Below are 16,213 nucleotides of genomic sequence, written 5' to 3'. Positions count from 1 at the left end.
TGGGGTGCTGGGGGGAAGGAGAGTATTTGGATAATAAAGATAGAGTAGTGATTAGGGATCAAGATTGGAGACATGACATTTCAACCAGTTTTTCAAGGAATTGAGAAAAGTCAAGAAATGGCCAGCCCTGCGGACAATGCAGGGGTCATGGAAGGTGCGCTTTAAAAATATATTTGGTCTTTGTCCCAGGCTCTGGGCCCAGCTCATAAACCCCTAGGAATTTCCTGAGTGATAGGAGTGTCTTTGTTATTCATGATGAGCAGCTCAGATCACAAGGGAGTTCATACTAATTGAAGTGACTTAGGGTTGGGACCCCAAGATAGCCTCAGGGCAGGCTGGTCACCAGAAAAATCAAGTAATTAGGGAATGGGATCCTTCAGCCCTGCTCACCAACCCAGGCAAGCTGCCCAGGGCCTGGAGATGAAGCCCTATAGAAAACTCTTGAAACGGGAGATTTGCTGAGCTTCCAGGCCGGCGAGCACGTGGAGGCACCAAGGGGCTGGAGGAGCTCTGCATTCCTTATCCCACATCTTGCCCTGTCCATCTCTTCCATCCGGCAGTGCCTGAGTTGTACACTTTATGATAAACTGGACAATGTCAGTCACGTGTTGCCCCGAGTTCTGTGATCTATGCCAGCAAATTATCAAGCCCCGCCAAGGTGTCATGGGAATGTGCGATTTCGAGCCAACTGGTCAGAAGCAGAGGGACTTGCCAGGGGTGTCTGAAGTCAGGCAATCTGGTGAGCCCGACCCCTAGTCGGGAGTGAATTTGGGAAGTGAAGTCGGGAGTGATGGTAACACCAGTTGGATAGCGTCAATGGAGCTGCATTGTTGGACGCCCAGTGTGTGTCCACAGAGACCTGAAGAACAGCTTGGTGAGGAGAAAACCCACTCATGTCGGGACCGGAGGCGTGAGTGTCATAATAATAGAGTAGAGGGGGGAATCTAGTTTTTCTTCCAGAAGGGTTTTCGAAAGCTGCTCCATTTTGGTTTTAGCACTAAAGGGGCTTCTGTACTACTCTAAACTGTAGGCTGGGCAGCAGCAGAAGAGAGATTGATGACTTGGGGGTGCAGGTAATTACTGGGGTCAGTGGGTACCACAAGGAAGGATTAGCTTTGAGTGGGGAATGGGTTCGGTGGTGTCCATCTCAACCTCCTGGACCAGCGAAAGCAGGAGTTGAGAAGAGTTTGGATACAGAGATGTTAGGGAGGGAGCGTGAGGGGCGTCACCAAGGCCTCAATATCTTCTTGAGAGTAATGGGGGAAGAACTGAGGAGAGAAGTGGGAGTTTTGAAAAGGCTCAGGGGCACGTGAGGGCAGAAACTCTGCCACTGCCAACGGGAAGGCGTAGCCAAGTCAAGGCCATGAGTCTAGAGTGACACCTGTTACAGCTATGGAAAATGGGGCTGTGCTAAACACCCCTGTACACGCCTCCCCACACAGGGGCCCACATTTCGGAAGGACGGATGCTGAGAACTGCTGTTTGGGGTCCAGAGGCGTGGAAAGGCACGGCTGAAACCGCCCGTTGTAGATGTTAACAAACCCTTTAATCTGTGCCAATTCGGAAGATACATTCTGTTGTTTCATTGCCCTTCTGTAACCTTTAGCTAGTCTGTTCATGGGCCACTTACGTTCCTTTTTCTCTGAACTGCCTGTTTATGTTGTTGTTGGTTTTCCAGCTGGCGTGTTGGAAGCAGATCGTTTTTAGTGACATGATGATAAACATTAATCGGAGCATTTCCTTGGAGGGCATCTCCCCGGACATGAGCTTTGGGGACTATCCAATCCTGTTCCCACCTCAGACCCCAGTCACATCAGCCTCAGCTGTCTGTCTCTTCATGTTTCACGTGGCTTCACAGCTCTTCCTAGTCAGTCTGGAAGCTCTTCCCTGTCGTCTCCAGTGGTGTAAATGCATTCCCAGCTCTCTTCATTCCGCTGCCTGCGCTCCAATGTTTCATTCATTCATCCGTCCATTCATTTATTTATTCATTCAGTCCCTACTATTGAATGCCTACTGTGTATCAAGTATCTTTCCTTAGCCCAACATTGAATGAACCTAACCTTTCTCCTTGCCTAATTCTACCCCTATACTAGAGGATATTGCTGAAGAAAATGTCTTAGTTTTAGGTATGGGGGTACTCAACCCCCAAAGGTTGGGGGTACCCAAACCAAATAAGCAGGTCCTCAAAACCGTAAGCAATGCTTTCATCTGTTCCTGCTTACTTCCCTTCTATATGCCCCAGGGAAGGAGCTCTTGATTTTTATCCAATGTTGCATTCCTGACCCAGTTGGGATCTCACTCATTCTCAGCCCATTCTCTGGTTACTATTGTAGAAAAAGGCAAAATGATGTAACGGTCATGAGTGCTGGAGTTGTGTCTCCCAGACCAGAGCAAATGTGAAAACTGGTGCTCACCTTTGAACATTCTTGAGTAACCCTGAAGCAGCTGTGTTCAAGCTCACAAAATCCTAGCCACCCAGATCCATCGGCGCTACAAATTTCCTTCCACCAGTCTATGATTCAGGAGATTTGAAAGAGGATCAGCCAGGGTGAGTGCCAGGACAACCATGCCCAGACAGACTTCCTTCTGGGCTGTCACCTGCTTGGAGGGACGGAGCAAGGGATCAGTCACACGGCATTGTACAGCTGGCGAGGTCTTGAGGAAGCCTACACCCAGCTGTCCAAACCTGGGATGGAGAACTTCAGTGTCCTAGGATCATTTTGTTGGGATCCTGCTGGGCGTGAACAAAGTGAGCACCAGCATTGGTTGTAAGGCTGTCCTGACCTGTTTCTCGAATTTGAACACTGCCTTTGAGCTGTCCAAACAGGCAGCTGAAAGTCAGCAGCTGCAACCCTGAAACACCACCAAGCTCAGGAAAGCCCCCAGCACTTCCAAGTTCAAAGTCCAGTTCACCACTTTCTGCTTCTGTGATCTTCAGCACATTTCTTCAGCTGGGGCTCAATATCCCCCTTTTACTGTGAATTTTAAATGGGGTAATGCATGTAAAACATTAGGACAGTGCCCAGTACATAAATAAAATGTATTTATTTTTACTTCACAGGAAAAAAAAAATAGAGAAAACAGGAATCTCTGCTTCTTGTTTCCTGTCTTGCCTCCTGTCTTGGTCTCCCTCCTCTATTTACCAACAGACTCGAGAGTGTCCTCCCTACTCAGTGTCCCATGTGTTCACCTCACGATCCCCTGACTTTTGCCCCATTACTTTCTGAGTCTGTTTTCACCATCTTCAGTCAACCTCCTAAATGGGAAGCCAAAGGCCAATCTTCTTCCTCTTTCCCCCACAGCATGTGGCCCTCCTTATGCCCCATTTGTTAAAACTTGTTCTTCCTTGATCTTTGGAGACAACACTCTCCCATCTCACTCCCCATTTCTCCACTCTCTCCTCCTTGCTGGCTTCTTCTTCTTCTCCTTCTTCTTCTTCCCATTCCCTAAATTGACATTTTGGGCTGGATCAGTCTTGGTTGTGAGAGGCTGTCATGTGCTTTGTAGAAGGTTTAATAACATCCCTGGCCTCTATTCCTCCCGAAGTTGTGACAACCAAAAATGCCTTCAGGTGTTGTCAACTGTCCCCTGGTGAGCAAAAGCATCTCTAGTTGAGAACCACTGCCCCAAGTGATGATGTTCCCAGAATTCCTTCCTTGGGCTCCTCACTCACATGCTCCCCTGGTGGGGTCTCATTCATTTCTGTTGCCTCAACTCCCATCTTCGTGGTGATTATGATACCCACATTTCATTCTCCCAGCACTTACCTTTTTTCCTGGGTTCTAGGCTCAGAGTGTCTATTGCATCCTGGTCCCCCCATCTGGATTCCAGAAGATGGAATCAACTTCTCAACTCTCACAGAAATACTGGAGAAGTCCCCTCCTCCACAGTCCCAGAGTAGTCGGTCTCTTGTGTTCATGGTCTTGAAAAAATATTGTCCCCATTCACCCTATTCAAAGCTACTAACTCCGATGCCATCATTGACTTTGTCTCACTGTCCATGTCTGTAGTTACTAAATACTGCTGATTCCTCCTTGACCATCTCTGAAAATTGGCATCTCTTCTAAAGCTCCCCCACCACCGCCTTACATTTAGTGCTATTCCTTCCCTGCTGGTTTCCCCTCCAGACCCTATCCACTCAGACCTTTCCTTCACACTTTCCTGGACTTGGATTTTTAGAAATCAAACCACTTCCTGGTATAGAAAATATACTCTGGGTCCTCGATGCTCAGTGCTTCAGACTCCAAAGGGTGCTGGACACACAGGCTCTCCCACCTTCCTGGCAGCTCCATCCGAGCCACCATCACATGTGGCCACGGAAATGTCATCTATTCCCCCAAGTTCCATCTGTCTGCAGATGCTGAGGTCCTGTCCTGTATAGTACCATCGCTCTTTATTCAAATGGTCATGAATTTATGGGTATGTGTGTTCTACCAGGCTTGATGCGCCCAGCAGTGTTATCATCCCTGTATCCCACAACCTGGACATGCAGCATCTCTATCCGTCTGTGGGGTTATAAAGGAGCAGGGTCTGTCATGTCTCTTTGTCTCTCTCGGTTTCTCTCTGCCTCTCTTTCCATCCAACCAATCTCCTTCATCTTCTTCCCATCCTCACTCCAGGCAGAGCCCCTTGTTCTTTTCATACTCCATGGACCACTTGAAACTCACTTTTTCCTTGAACTGCACGAGTCAAGAGACCAACCAGTTTTGCAAGACATTAAGAGACAAACCAGTTTTACAAGTCTCATGCTTGCCACAGATTTCACTTATGTTCTGTTGTTGTTTAGAAGGACTGATCTTTAATTCCCACTTTGGTTCTTCCTTGGAGAAACATATCTTTTGTGAAAATTAATAAAAGGAAACCTCATTTAGGTTGGAACTGGGGGGAGATGTAGTGGCAGGTGAGCTCTCATGCCAGCACTAGTTTTCAGTTGCAGACCCAAGAAGAAGAGGGGGTCCTTGCTAATCCATTCTACTTTCCTATCCCAGCAGGAGGAAGGAGGAAGTTTTCTCTATCCTCTCATCCCCCACCTCCCAACAGCTCAGCCCATGAGGGACAGTCACTGCTCAGACAATGAGAAGCTACTATATTTCAAACTCCCAGTTTACCCCAAAGGACTTTTAGTTTATAAGAGCCCTTCCCCTCCCCACCCCCTTTTTTCCTCTATAAAAGAGCTGTCCTCTCTTTTGTTCTTCAGAGTTGCCTACGGTTTGGCTTATGCTGTGTGTCCAGGATTACCATTCCCTCTTATTCCCAATGAACCCACATTTGTTGGTAAAATAACTGGCAGTTTTATGTTTAAGGTTAACACTTTGAAAAATGGCTCTTTGATCTTTTCTTGGCTTTAATGGTATTTCTAATACTCTTATGTTTATAGCTAAACTTATTATGTTCCAAAGGACACACTCAAAAAGATGAGCTTTATCCAGTGATGGAAAACCTTCTGTTTTACCAGTATAATCTTTCTATCCTAAATGTATAAAGTGGGAAGCCCCCTTTTCATCATTCTGACTTAATTAGGTCAATTTTGAGGAGTAAAAGTAATTCTAACTTGTGGACTTCCTCCCTTGGTGCTAAACTGGTGGAAAACCTTTGAATTGAATGTCTAATAACAGTTCTACACTTTGCCTAGTCCCCCATCTATGGACTTGGAGTGAAAATTTTGCTCACTTAATGAAGATAGCTGTGAGGATTAACTACAGGGATAGGAGAAGGGGAAAACACATTTTCAGGTAAAATGCTGAAGAAAATTTACAAAGTTGAGAAATAGTAAATAAAAGAGACCAAATAAGCCCTTGAGAAATGTCTTTCTATTTCCAACAAATTTTAAAACTTTGATTAATGGCTCTGAAGTTCTGACCTTCTCCCCTCCCCCCGCCTTTTTTTTAATAGAATAAACTTAGGTGAAAATATAAAGCAATTTTCTTTGCCCAGAAAAAAAGCCTCCAAAGTAGAATGTTCATTTCAGCTCTTTGGATGTTACATATCAAGTGAAAATTCCATGTGTTAACGTTTAGAAAATACACATTTCCCTTATATTAATCTGCTACTCTGCAGGTTTTCCTTTTGCCTTGGTAACATTCTAAGTAAGTGTGCTACCTCTGACTTCCTCAGCTATTTCAGTTATCATAAAAAAAAAATGAGTGAATCACATAGCTAAAATTAAATCAGTTTAAAATTCTCAGGAGTTGAAATTACGGTTGCTTAAGCTAATGGATTAATCAAACCATAGTTTTAGATGATGTTTCTGCAACATGCTAATTACTACAATCTGATTTTCCTTAGTAATTGTCAAGGTCAAAACTGAAAGCCTGATTCAAAAAGAAAATTAAAAGTTAAGAATAAAAGACAAGGAAGACATTTTTATTCCCAACATATGTCATGATAGATTATTAAGTTGACCTTGTAAAGCAAAAGAGAGACTTTGCTGTAACTCACACTGGAGTTGACTGTAAGATATGGAAACTGCATTCCACATCTTCTTGAGACAGTATAATTTTATTTAATTGTGTTATTTTTCCTTTGAGAAAGGCAATTCATTATATATTAAATAAAAAAAATAACATCTATGTATGTTTTGGTTCTTATGCTTTGTAAAGCTTTCATGAGAGTAAAAGCAGAAGAGGGAGACATCCTTTGTCAGACCACATTTCCTGATTTGGTGATTCCAAAAATGTGGTTCTTGTGTGTATAGTACAAATCTTAGCAATAGATGGACAAAGGGACTGCTTAGATTGATTATGGATTTTAGGAAGGGCTTCTCTTGTTTCATAGAATGTATCCCTAAGTCACGTTCTCATACCGAAATCCCATTATTAAGGAACAAAGTTCTTTAATCTTTTGTGAAAAGCAGCATGATATTCAGAAATTTCTAGGATCTGTGAGATTAGGCTAATATTTACCTTTTCAAATGTTTATTTATGAAAAACTTAAAACATGCAGAAGTGAAAAAAATATTTTCTCCACCTGGCTTCATTTTGCTATTTGATTCGATTTGTATGTGTCTGTTTGATGCATTTGAAAATAAGGTTGAGACTTCATGACGTTTTACCCAAAATACTTCAGCATAAATCTCAAAAAAACCCAAAGCATTTTCCAAAATAATGGCAATATACCATTTCATCCTTAAGAAAACTAATAGTTATTTCCTAATACACGTATTTACATTTCTCCATATTTCCCTGAGAATTGGCAGAATATGCCCCCCAAAACAAGCCACTTTGCCATAAATAAAGATTATTTGGAGCTGAAGACTATTGAGAAGAAGCATAGACAAGAAGCTCTCTGCCTTCCCATTATGTGCTTAAAAGCCGGACATAAATTTGTGAAGATGCCCCCTCCCTTCTTACCAGGAAGGAAAGAAATTAATCACCAGTGCAACAGGACACCCTAATCAGCCCACAAAGGGCACCAGAGGAATCTGTGTAGCCAACTTCACTAACAAAACTTTTCTGCCATTGGCTTCCCATGCATTTATCTTTCCACAATTTGCTGCCCTTGAAATTTGGTCTTATCTCTTGGTCTTGTCACTTCTTTACAGATTTATTGTTCTTTTGTTAAGATGCTTGAATTACTCATCCCTGGGTCCTCCCACCTGCATGTGCACATCCCAGGTTAGTAAATTCCTGTTTGCATTTCTTTCCTTAATCTGTCTTTGGTAGTCTAATTTCTAGGGCTTCTGCTGAGAAGATAGGAAGGTTTCAGAAAATTTTTTTTCCTCCCCTACATCCTCCAAAGTCTCTTATTTAGAGTTTTTTTTTTTTTTTTCCCCTATGACAAGATCCAATAAATGTCCACACATTACTTTTGGTTACATTATCTTACCCTCTTAAATAGAGAGATGTTTTTATTTGTTTTCATGATGGTGACATTTTGAAGACAGCAGGCCAGATATCTTAAAGAGTATCTCATACTCTGGATTCATCTAGTTATTTCTTCATGGTGTCATTTAACTTCTTTCTGCTCTCTCTGAATTTCATATACACTGGAAGTTAGTTCTGCTTCGAGGCTTGAGCCGTTTCAGATCAAACATTATTTTTGGCAAGGAGACTTCATAGGCGATGCTATGCCTATTACATTACAGTACTACAGGAGGCCCATGAAAATGGGGAGAAGGATTTCTACTTAGACTAAAATATAAATGGTTTCTAGCAGGTCCTCAGAGCAACATTGGCATAAAGTTTCTTCATGTGCTGGGGGGAATGAGCCAGGTTAGTGTAAGTGGCAAAATTCAGTGCCGAGTAAGGTCAAGAAGACCATTTGCCTCAAAACCTTAATGTCCCCAGAGTGCATGTGGGTCGTAGATTGAAAGGAACTGCTGTGTTTTGCTAAAGCTGGTCTAAGATGGGACAAGCATGATGCGAGGTGGCAGCTCTGGCCTGGGAGTTGAGGCTGGGCTGTCCCATGTCAGTCACCAAATAACTGTGTGATCCTGGGAATCATTAACCACTTTCATTGACTCACATGAGGGAGAGGCCACTGTCCCAGCTGATTTGAGGTCACTTTGTAAATATTATGTAGGCACCAATGTGATTGATGTCAGGGGTTCCTTCTTGTGGAGACAAGTAACAACACTTTGATTTTATTTCTTGCATTCCGTAGGGGACAAGAAGAGAAGTGTCAGTCACACCCCCTTATCCAGTCATTGAGACAATCATTGCTCAGAGGCAATATGTGCCATCTGGAGAGGTACTTCTGTCTGGTGGGATTGCTTCCTTCCTGCCCATCCAGGAGGATCTGTACTGTGGGAGAACCACAAAATGACAGTGTACAGGAGCGGCAACTTCTCAGTCACAGGCAGCCTTGTGTGTTGGGAAAGACCTGGTGTGGTCAGCATTTCCAGTTGTCAATGATGGGAAAGGGCTGGATACCTGAGAGGTAAATCTGGTTTCAGGAACCTGCTTTCTGCCCTTGAATTGAGGCGAGCCCTGGAAATGTGCCCAGATTTAAGATGGAGGAGAGCAAATTCAGTGAGTCTCCTGCCTCACACGGGGCAGTCCTGCCCAAGTCTGGACCGCAGCCAACCCACTGTCCCTTGCTCTCAGCCCACCCCACCTACCCACAAACACACGCTAGGAAATCTCTGGCTTGGGTGTGCAAGGACGACAGGGCGGAAGGGTAGAGACTTCCCCTGACCTGTTGCCAAGGCTCCTTAGTAAAAGCCGGTGGGTCAGGGATTGGCCAATCATGGGACATGGAGTTGGGGTTTAAGGGTACAAAACAACAGGACTAGAGAAGTGGGTGAAAGCAGTACAGAGTCAAGAAGCAGAGCTGCTGGGAAAGTTGGGGGGCATCGGGACCAAAGAGCACAGGGGCATCTATGTCCTGACCTCCCTTCCTGAGTCTCTGGTCATTGTACACCACCACTTCTGCAAGCTCATGGAGCACAAAGGAACACACTGATTTATTTCCTGTGTCTGTTTTGTTATTATTTGTTTGTTATTTGTTATTATCATTATTATCACTATCATCATCATCACCATCACCCATCATCATCAAGGGATTTAGAAAACTCCTGTGCTAAGTTCATTTCGTCTTACTTCTTTGGGTAAATAATCAGGCTTTATCCCTTAGTTGCTGGGGTGGAGTTGGGAGATGGGACAGAGATGCAGTTGGGAGGCTGGCCCATTTCATCAAAAAGGAGGCAAGCAATTAAGCTGACAGTATTTAAAAAGCACCCAAGCCTCTGAAACTCAAGCTCTGGAATCCAAGTTTTCTGGCCTGTAGGGCATTGTGCAAAATCCACATGGTTAGTTAGGCATTTGTCTGATGGATGTGGGAGGATTGGATTAGAATGTACAAAAAGCTCGGTAGGTTGTTCCTGAGTATAATTTACTTGATTGTTTTTGGCCTGGTAAGTACGCCCAGAGGCTTTATACTGATGTATGTGATTCAACAAAAACAAAAAACAATAAGGTCTTTATAGACTTGTGGTTTAATAGCTTTAAATAAATTAACTTCTTTTGGATCAATTCAGTGCACTGATGATATTTACAATCTATTAACTATTTTATACTTCTCCCCTAAGTTACCACTTTAATATATAACTTTGGAGAAACCGCTTTATGTCCCTCAAGCAAAAGTATTATTTTCTACACACTGGGAACCTCAAAATGCAGAGACATGCCCATAAAAAACCATCTACCAGGAAAAGCTGAGCCCTAACACCAGATTCCTGTTTCAGATGTGGACGCTCATGCCAATTTTTTTTTTAACATAAATTTTATTTTTTTTCTTTAAAAAAATTTTTTAATAAGTATTTAAAATTTAAATTCAGTTAATGAACATATGGTATATTATTAGAGTTCAGTGAATCACCAGTCTTGTATAACACTCAGTTATCACCCACTTACCCGGCTTCTCTCCCCAATCCCCTCCAGCAATGCTCATTTGTTTCCAGTGATTAAGAATCTCTTATGATTTGCCTCATTTTCATCTTATTTTATTTTAACCTCACCTATGTTCCCCTATGTTCATCCGTTTTGTTTCTTAAATTCCACATATGAGATAATATAATAATTGTCTTTCTCTGATTGACTTATTTCACTTAGCATAATAACCTCTAGTTCCATCCACATTGTTGTTGAAAATGGCAAGATTTCACTTTTGACGACTGAATAATATTCCTGTGTGTGTGCATACATATATATATATATATATATATATAATCTCACATCTTCTTTATATCCGTTCATCTCTCGATGGACATCTGAGCTCTTTCCATAGTTTGTCTCATAACAATTTTTTTTAAAGATTTTATTTATTTGACAGAGAGAGATCACAAGTAGGCAGAGAGAGATAGAGAGAGAGAGAGGACGAAACAGGCTCCCTGCAGAGCAGAGAGCCCAATGTGGGGCTCGATCCCAGGACCCTGAGGTCGTGACCCGAGCCGAAGGCAGAGGCTTAACCCACTGAGCCACCCAGACACCCCTGTCTCATAACAATTTTTAACTGAAATAGGAACTTTCTTCAAAAAAAAATATTACAAGCATTTGGAGTGAGCTAAAGACTATGCTCTATACGTCAGCAGTCAGTGCTGCCCCTAACTAATTGTGTCTGGGCTGAATAGAGTGTCTTCAGTCCCAATGCATATGTTGAATACGTTTTCCCCATTGTGACTGTATTTAGAAAAAGGGCTGGGTGATGGACACTGGGGAGGGTATCTGCTATGGTGAGGGGGAAAAATTAAAAAAAAAAAAACAGTTTAAAAACAACAACAAAAAAAGAAATAGGGCTTTTAGGAGGTAATTAAAGTAAAAGAGCTCATAGGGTAGGGGCCTAGTTCAATAGGATTGGTGGCTTTCTAAGAAGAGGGAGAGAGAGGTCTCTGCACAGGCAGCAAAGAAAGGCCGTGAGGGCATGCAGAGAGAGAAGGCTGCCTTCCACAAGCCAGAAGGAGCTCTTACCAGGACCCTAATCAGCTGACACCTTGATCTTGGACTTTGCAGCCTCCAAACTGTTAGAGAATAACTTCCTGTACCCGACTGATGGTACTTCCTTGCAGTAGCCCTCGCTGAACAAGAAGATAACCTTAAGGTAACCATTATTTATAATGCCTCTGCGCCTCAGTGTTCTGATAAATGTGTGGGTCAGGCTGACTCAACCTGAAATTCTCTTCCATTTCTAGCATTCTAATCTGTGATTCTCACTAAAATTGTCTGGCTCCATAAAAGCACCACACTTTTATTTTATTTTTTTAATTCTGAGTTTCCAACGTTCAGAACAGTTACAGAATGATGCAGAGAAGCCCCGTGTATCTTTTACGCAGATTCACCAACTTTCAATATTTTTCTCCGTATTCTCTCTGTATTTGTACGCATATTATTTATTGATTTTGTGGGCCCACTTGAGGGCCCACTTGAGATTGCAGATATGATGTCTTTTTATTCCTTAATTGTTCAGTATGGTTCCTGAAAACCATGGGTATTTTCTTACATAACTGTGGTTGCCAACTCGAGGAAATTTCACATCAATATAACACTTCTATATAATCCACAGCCCATGTTCCAATTTCTCCAATTTTTCCATTAATATCCTTTAAAGCATCCCCCTCCCCCGATGGGAATCAGTCTAGGATCACATACTGCTCTTTATCACGCTGGGTCATGTCTCCTTCTCCCTCCTCCATCTGGAACTGTTCTTTGGCTTGTCTTCCTTTTCCTGAGTGTGAGTTTTGAAGAATGCAGGCCAGTCATTTACTAGAATGACCTTTACTTTGGATTTATTTAATGTTGCCTCATGATTAAAGTCAGGATGTACATTCTTGGCTGGACCACCATGTAAGTGACGTTGTATCCTTTCTAGAGAATCACATTAGGAGGCACATGATACCTGAATGTCCTTCATGGGTGATGTTAATCTTAATGACTAGATCAAGACATTGTCCAGTTTCTCCACGGTATATATAGTTTCTATTTTTCCCCTTGCAATTATTATGCGATCTATGTAAAGATAATTTTGACACCGTGCAGTGATCCTGCTCATCATATGACCTCCCCCCAGACTTAGCATCCATTGATGATTCTTGGCTGAACCGGTCTTTACGATGATGCTTGGACCATGGAGATGTCCACTGCTACCACGCTCTCCACATCTATCAGTCCGTGCAAGTCATTCACCTATAAACCAGAACCTGTAGTCCTCTCCCCTCTATTACTGTCCCCGTGGATCTTTATTTATCCAAAGTGTACATAATCTATTAATTTCCTTATTCATTTTGATGCTCTGATTAGCTCAGATATGGTCAGCGGTAGCCCCTTCAAACTAGTACTTATGTCCTTTTAATACATTCCCAGCTTTTTAATGCTTTTGAGAAGTGTTGACTAAAATCTCAGTCCATCAGAAAGGATGAATACCCAACTTTTGTATCAACATGGACGGGACTGGAGGAGATTATGCTGAGTGAAATAAGTCAAGCAGAGAGAGTCAATTATATGGTTTCACTTACTTGTGGAGCATAAGGAATAACATGGAGGACATTAGGAGAAGGAAAGGAAAAGTGAGTTGGGGGAAATCGGAGGAGGAGAAAAAGCACGAGAGACTGTGGACTCAGAGAAACAAACTGAGGGTTTTGGAGGCGAGGGGGGTAGGGGGATGGGTGAGCCTGGTAGTGGGTATTAAGGAGGGCATGTATTGTATGGAGCACTGGGTGTGGTGCATAAACAATGAATCTTGGTACACTGAAAAAATAAAATTAAATTAAAAAAATAAAGACATAAAATCAGAGGCAACTTAAAGTAAGTGCTGTGTGTGTGTGTGTGTGTGTGTGCGCGCGCGCGCGCGCGCACAACTAAGGACAAATTATCAATTGACAGCAGCTCAAAAACTTATTAGGTACTGTAACTATATACAACATATTTTCTTTAGTTGTATTATTCTTAGGTCTTCCAGTTAGTTGTTGTAATTAGTTTTCATAGTTATCATAGGTAATTAGACTGGACTGCCAAAATCCTAGGGCTAATTTGGAAGATAGGACTGCAGCCTACGCAAAACTTCTTTTCAACATGGAGTCTCCAATGATTTATCTTCATTTGAGTGCCAATGTCTTTATCATCTGTCCCTTATTGTGATGTATGTGCACAGATTTTCACTTTACTTTAGCCCTTGGCACTTGGTCTCTGTGGAATTTCTGATGGTTCTTCCTGCCTCTGCAATCTTGCTGAACAAAGTCACGTTTTCTCCCAAATTCAGTAATAATTTCATTTCTGCTATCAACATTAAGGCACTATGCAAGAGGTCTTCAAACTTTCATGATACTCTTAGAGTCTCTGTAATTTTTTCCGATGCCCCCAGACCAAAAGAAATCCCAAACAGTTCCTTTTATTAAATATTCAGGCCCAAATAACTTATTAAATATTTATGACCAAAAGCTTTGTAACCGTTTGGCAGAATTCTATACATAAATTGAAAGAAAGTTACATTTTTATTTCATCCTTAAATAACCATCATTACTTAACAATGGTGTGTTTGAAACAACAATCGGTAGTGCACAATTTCTCATGCCTTGAAGCAGATGGGAAATCACCATGTCTATTTCCTAGAACACATTTATTTTCGTGAGCAATTACTTTTTATCAGAACTGCTAAAAAGCTAGCTTTGCAGAGTGGTGACGTCACTGAAAACAACGTACAGCAATCTATTGCCAAAATTATGAGCTACCCAGTAGTTCGAGCAGGGTCCCACAGGTGGCCAGTTAGCACCATAGGGAACAATGACCCTAAAACCTGGAAACCTTCAATCTCCTTTGTAAAAGAGCAACAACAAATATGGAGCCGATGTTAAAAATCTTTTCACGAATGGTGAAACTGGTAGAGTTCATAACACAGCGTGAAGCTGTGGGTTTTTTTCACTGCTTATAAATTGGATGATGACATCGTTTATTTCTCCAGTCACAAGAGACTTGTAGGAGTGAAGGAGGTATTTCTGGGACAGGGTCCTGGGAGTGTCCTGGGCAAACGGAGCTACGTGGCCACCCCATTCATCGTGACATACATCACAACACCTACATCCTGAAATCCACCTTTACTCAACGAATGATCACTCTCACAATGTAGTTGCTATGATCTTGTAATTTGCCAAAGGATTTGACCACATCACGTTGTGAACATGTAAAGTTGATTGGCGGTGCTCTTCCTTCTTTTCTCTGTCCTATCCTTCTTCCTCCATCTCCCCTCAGATGTTGGGCCTTTACTTCTCCCAGACTCCCACCTCAAATCCCATCAAAACTTACCAGCCACTTCCCTAGACCGGGAAGTTTTGAGGACAATGTGAAAGGTAACTGCATTTATGACGCTCAAGTCCTCTCTTCTTGTCTCTTTATGTAGGATCTGCTGCTCCAAACTGCCCCTTCTTCCATAGTAATCCCCACAAAGCCTTCACAGATCAATGTCGTCCGCAAGTTTTTTTGGGGTCTCTTTCCCCTCCTTAGCCATGATTTCTTTCAAATCTCAAGCTCTTCTCTTATCTGTGTTTGACACAAAAAAGGAACTCAGAAAGCGATTCTACACTTTAGAGATTGCAAACGCTTCCAATATTCAATCTTCCACATTCGAAGGCACTCATCCATGCATCTCTCCAAATTGCCTGTGAAGGTTCCACTTAAACGCAAAGCTCTAAGGAGCGGACTAAAAGGGCGTTACGGTAATCACTGCTGCTTTTAGAGAAATCACAAATTAATTGGAGAGAAAAAAAAAACCTATAAAACAATAGGATGTTTGGGCTTTGCAGAACGTCTGTGACTGGCATGTAGCGGATGCTTCGGAAACATCTTGTTTACTGGTGTAGGAAGTAGCTTTGGCACTGGGAAATCGTCCTAATGAGCTCGCCCAGCACTATATGGAGCGCCCGCGGAGTGCCAGGCCGACTGCGTGTAAAGTGGTTATAGGTTCAAGGGGCATCCCGAGGACCCAGCATCCCAGGGAGGCTACGATCCTGCCTCCATGCCCTTGCCCGCTCCTTCATGTCCGTGATGACACAGGTGCACGATCACGGCCAGGCGCGGGTCGGCGGGAAGGACCTGCCTCCGGGGGCAGAGGACTGGCCCGGGGCACCACGCCGCTGGAGGGCCGCGGGAAGGGGCCTGGGGAGACTCGCCCGCCCGCGGGGGCGCAGAGGAGCCCAGCAGCGGGCGCCGGGGCGCGCCCGGGATCCCTGTTGGTGATTAAGTCAGAAATTCGGATTACGTTGAAGAAAGTAAGTAACGTGTAGGTCGCATCTAATCGCGGCTGGTAAAGAGCAAGGCGGAGCTCTGAGGTGACCGATTAACAGGACCAGGAAGGAACGCTCCAAGCGGTGATTGAGGAGAGACGGAAGGGGCGGACGCACATAGTTCAGTAATAGTCTACTCTAAAGACAGTTGAGAAGGCGCCGAAATAGCTCAGTTGGGAGAGCGTTAGACTGAAGATCTAAAGGTCCCTGGTTCGATCCCGGGTTTCGGCAGCGCTCCTTTTTAGTCCGAATGGAGTCAAATTTCGAGTGAGTCCCTCATCTCCGGTCGCCGGGCACACTTGAAACCAAGGACGTTAAGGAGAGGCGAGCGAGGAGTGGAAGCAGCCACTCTCGGCGCCCCCGGGACAGCGGCCGCCCCGCACCCCCACTTCCGGGGCGCCGCCCTGGCTGGCGTCGGAGGCGCTGCTGCGCATGCGCGGTGCGGAGCCGGCGGAGCCGGGGGGCCGCTCCCCCTGGAGTCCTGCAGCTCACCGTGGAGGCCTGCGG

The 16,213-nt window shown here is 43.6% G+C and overlaps 1 non-coding gene across 1 annotated transcript; it reads left to right on the top strand.

Moving 5' to 3' along the window:
* Window positions 1-15,864: 15,864 nt before the first annotated feature.
* On the top strand, window positions 15,865-15,937 carry TRNAF-GAA. The gene has a single exon. It is a non-coding gene; the product is annotated as a tRNA-Phe (tRNA).
* Window positions 15,938-16,213: the final 276 nt, after the last annotated feature.

Source organism: Enhydra lutris, unplaced genomic scaffold, assembly GCF_002288905.1.
Source record: "Enhydra lutris kenyoni isolate GAN:26980312 unplaced genomic scaffold, ASM228890v2 scaffoldscaffold15, whole genome shotgun sequence".
In the NCBI taxonomy this organism is placed as follows: domain Eukaryota; kingdom Metazoa; phylum Chordata; class Mammalia; order Carnivora; family Mustelidae; genus Enhydra; species Enhydra lutris.
Note: the sequence above shows the minus strand (reverse complement) of the source record. Positions and strands in the feature narration are given on the sequence as shown.